The sequence below is a fragment of the Myodes glareolus genome, chromosome 7 (assembly GCF_982192425.1).
Source record: "Myodes glareolus chromosome 7, mMyoGla1.1, whole genome shotgun sequence".
In the NCBI taxonomy this organism is placed as follows: Eukaryota; Metazoa; Chordata; class Mammalia; order Rodentia; family Cricetidae; genus Myodes; species Myodes glareolus.
The window spans coordinates 66,625,491-66,630,249 of NC_142032.1; the positions used below are offsets into that span (position 1 = coordinate 66,625,491).

The window sequence follows — 4,759 nt, forward strand, 5'->3', positions numbered from 1 at the left end:
TCTTGGATTTCCAAACTCCAGAGTTAGCAGGGGGAGATCCCACCAGCCAAATCACCCAGTCTGCGATGCTTACACTCAGGCGCCTGGTACTCCCGTAGGAAAACTTTGATGAGCTGATTCCCCCTTTAAATGCTGCTTACCTACTTCCCCCGTGAAACCCAGGCTTTCAGGTTGTGCTATCAAAAACCTTACTGCAAATATTAAGTCAGAAATCACAGTAAATGATTATATATTCTAAACTCTAGCAAATAATTTCACTTATAATAAATTTTGTTCGTTGTTTAATGAGCCAAATGTGTAATTAGCAAATGATGATTAATCTTGTCACCATTCTGGTAACAAAGTACCTGAGATAAGGGACCTACAAAGAGGAAAGTTTGACTGTGGTTCACCGTCTTAGAGGCTTTGCACCAAGCCGAACTGGTCTTGCTGCTTTGGGGCCTGGGTTGAGGCAGTGCATACCTAGAAGAGATCTTGAGGGGGACATCAGTGAGCTTCAGGCTTGACTCTAAAGTCAATAGAATTGTAAGAACTGTTCCTCACTCCCTTTCTCCTCCAGAGAAGAGAACTCTGGGGTCTTCAAGCCCCTTCTCCCATAATATACATAGGAAAATGCTTACAGAGGTACAAGGGACCAGCTGTGGTAGCCATCGAGATGCTCCGCAGTGTTTTTATCTCTTCGAATGACCTGCTGCAGGGATGGGGCTCCGCAAGCCAGTTCTACCTGCCTACCATCAGAGGTGGCACATCTGCAGGGAGCCGTGCAGCCTGAGGTCACCGTGAGCAAGATCCCTCTAGATCCCACCAACCAGCCAGGACACCTCTGCCCAAGTCTGCGTCCAGTCAATGAGCAATTATACTATGGAGGATGACAATTCTTTTGGGTAGTGGTTTCCTTTCTAGGGAGTCGGCTATTAAATATGTTTGGGGACAGCCTTCCTGGAGAAGCCAGAGACTGATCTAAGTGAGGTGGCTGAGCCCAATGCCATTACCTGAGATGGGTCACATAACTCAGAGCTCTTCCGGGCTGGTTTAGGTTACACTTCCGCTTCTATCTCTACCCAGCTCACGTTCCTGCCCCTGAAGTTCTGTCTTTAGCATCTGCTTAGGGAAAATCCAACCTACAACATAATCCTTCACAAGTACATCAAAGTAGACCCATCCTGAAATCATGGACTAGTAGATACATTGGGGGGCGGGGAGCTAATTCTCACCACTCGAGAATACCAGCCTCATCTTTTTAAAAAGTTAGTCATCAAACATAAACCAAGCAACACCAACCAAGGAATGTCTTCATAGCAGGCACTGTGCTTACAAAGGTACAGGGCCATCGCCCTTCCCCATCAAAGTCCAGAATCTGTGCTTTGCCACCATGAAATTTGGATTCCTATTTCTCTGAGGATAGCCATGAGTTTTGTCACCCCAACATCAGACCCCCACCATGATCACTCAGTGAGAAGAAGAATAAAAGAAATGCAAAAAGAAATAAAGAAAAATCATGGATTGGGGGACTCAGGAAAGCCAGTTATAATTTCAAGCATTTCTCTAGAAACCGACTGAAGCCTTTAGAGACATAGAGACAAAGGGGAATTAGAGTTGCCAGAAAGGATTGCTGGAGAATGTCCTGGAAGGTTCTAGACAGAAGTCAGGAGAAAGGTGGAGCTTCATTGTCATGGTAATGCATCTGGCATCTCTGGCCAAGGCCAACTGGTCCTCAGGAAAGCTCTGAAGATGAGGTGCACCTGCAAGCCCAGCCTCACCAGCTCAATGCCTTTAAGCCGCAGATGAGAAACTACTGAGAAATCCGATTTGGAAAGGCACCAGCCATGAGGAATTAGTTTGAGAAGCTGTCATTTTTTGCATATTCATCCCACTTTCTTCCAAGTTTAGGAACAATAGAATTCCCCAAAGCCTCTTCGCTTTAGATATTTCACTGCAGTCATTCAACACGAAATTAAAGTTCAAAAGCCTTCATTCTTCACAAGCTCAAACATTGGGCAGCTTCCAACATAATCACACCCCTTCTCTACCTGACACTGTTGGCACATGCGGGGAAGGCACCCAAGCACCAACTCTTAAAGAAATGCTTTGTGCATTTCCATCTGACATGCCAATGTGGAAAATCATCACTTTTAATGATAGTTAAGGCCAATTATAAATCTGCTATTAAAACCACTAATTCCACTTAGAAGCACAAAAAAATTAGATTTTATTTAAAAGGCAAAGTGCACACACCCTTTCCTAGATTTGCACCCATTTAAACAGTTCTGCTAGCTAACCCATCTTCGCTTCTACTTGAGTTGAGATCCAATGAAGGCTTCCTGTTGAATGTTTCCCAGGTTCACATTCTAATGTGTCCTCTTCCATCATAGGAAGGAAGAAGAGGGAGCTTTGACAGCAAAATGGCCTCCTTGGTGACATGAGCAAAAATGATAATGGCTGTGCACCTTGTTCATTATTTACTTTCCTGTGGAGATAATTAGTGGATTATATATTTATTATTATATATTTATTGGCTTTAATCATGTCCCCAGCATTTTACTGAGGGTTTTTTACTGTATTACTTTATCAGACACACACAGCATCTCAATGACATGGATTTGGTACCCTACTCAATAAGGAAGCAAGGACTCAGAGCAGATAGAAACAGAACTCAGAAGTCATGATTCTGACTCCAGAGGTCACTATAGCCAGCAGAGTTGATAAGGGGACTTTTCCTTCCTCCTCTTTGCCCTCTAACTTTGTAGTCCCCTCTGACGCTGGATTTGGGGACACTTTTGACCAGCACAGCAGCAGCGAACTTGGTTCCAAGAAGCTAAACAGTACTTTGTGTTTCTGCTTCATCACTGGTCTCTGTAGCAGCAGTGGGAGGCAAAGCTGCATGAGCCTGCGGATGAACCTGCGGACAGAGATGCCAGGTTATGAGATACAGAGTAGAAGACCGTCATTTCTGATGAGACCGACCTACACCAGCCAACCTGCCAGATGACCACAGACACAAAAGTCAGCCCAGATGAGCCCAGTCAAGCCTAATCCAGAGCAAGCAGACTCACTTGCTGTCCTGAGGACTCTCGAGGGGTAAGAAACACTTGCTTCACAAAGATTTGGGGATATGTGCTGCTACCCCGTGTCTTAACCACGAAGAGCCCCAAAGTTGAAAAGATGATACTGGATTATCCACATAAACCCTAATTGGAAGGATCCTTTAAAAGGAGGGGACAGGGATATTCAAGACAAGGGAAGGAGACTGTGTGTGTTCCAAGTGAAGGGAGATGCTAACACGCTATCATTTCTGAGGGAAGAAGTAAAGACTGAAAGGGACCGGGAACCCATACGTGGAAGGAATACAGCTCCAGAGATTGAAAAAGGTGAGAAGCAAGGCTTCTCCCCGGAGCACCACACACACCAGGGAGGAAGGCGCACCACCATACAGGTCCTTTTTGGCTCTGTGAGGGTAATTCCTGACTTCGGAACCCCAGAACTACACATGAAAATTCAACTGTGGTTTTTAAGGCCCCAAGTTATAGCAACCACAGGAAATAATACATACGACCAATTTTGGGAAAATGGAAACAGCGCTTTAATTAGTGTTAAATTGCATTTTACAAACCAGGCTTCAAACAGGAATTTATATCCCTTTCCTGCCTACAAGGAAAAAAGCAGACCAAGGCCTGGCCCTGCATGCAAAGATGAACACGGGGAGCAGGGATGGTAGAGTCTCGCAAGAACGTGCATCCTAGACCTTCCAGAAGATGGGAGTACGTCCCCTCCCAACGAGGGCAGCGGCTGTTAAGTTGGGAGCTTAGACCCCAGCATCTTGCATCTATGCTAGCCCCCTCACCCTGAGAGTTAGCACTCTGGACTCCAAATACCAGCAGTCCTGGTCCTGACCTCTCCCTAGGGGGGAAGTCAGGACCATTCCCAAGAATATTTCAGAGAAACATGGGGTCTCCTTTTCTTCCTCCAGCAGGTGATCGTGGCTTCCCAGTTTCCACTTGGGGCCACCGGAGAGCTCAGAACTTCCATTAAACCTGGATATCTCTTAATTTGGTTTGTTTTGATTTGGCTTGATTGGGATGTTGTGTCGGCGGAGAGCTTGCGTTAGGAAAATATTCCTAACAGTGGCCTCAGCAGAGTCTCAGCCCAATGAGCAGAAAGAACCTCTGCCTTTCAGATGGACAGGTCAAGTATTTTGGTTCCTTCCCTCCCCCACGAAGGGGAATAGATTGGTTAATCGTGTTTGCTAACTTGGATTTGGAAACACCAAGAAAACTCACCTCGGCATGCTTCCAGGGAGGTTTAACTGGGGAGGGAAGATCCCTCACGGATGGGAGTGGTGCTGAGGATGTGGGTCTCGTACTGAAAGGAAAGAGGGAAAGAAGAACATGAACCAAGCACCGGCATTGGTCTCTCTCTGCTTCCCTGACCCGGATGCAGTCAGGATGACCGACCAGTCTCATCAGGGTCTTCCCTCACGCCTTTCTTTCCACGTGGACTTTATCCCCACAAATCACAGACCAAAATAAACCTCTCCTTCCTCAAGCTGCTTTTGAAAGATATTTTGTCACGAGCAACCTTTTAAAAAGCCACTGGCTCGCTTCAGATAACAATTCTAGGCCATCTAGTCCCACGCTGCCAGCCCCAACTTTCTGCCCCAATGTCTTCTCCTCCAAAATGACAGCCCAGACACAAGTGGCTTTCACACATATGAAGTGTGACGGATGTAATTGACGAAAGGACCTTTGGCTTTGTTCCATTT

General features: G+C 46.0%; 1 long non-coding RNA gene across 1 annotated transcript; it reads right to left on the bottom strand.

Annotated features, from left to right (window-relative positions):
• Positions 1-2,179: 2,179 nt before the first annotated feature.
• On the bottom strand, positions 2,180-4,387 carry LOC146893501 (uncharacterized). Its single transcript, XR_015738270.1, has 2 exons — positions 4,278-4,387; positions 2,180-2,899 (listed from the first exon to the last, which is right to left on the bottom strand). It is a non-coding gene; the product is annotated as an uncharacterized LOC146893501 (long non-coding RNA).
• Positions 4,388-4,759: the final 372 nt, after the last annotated feature.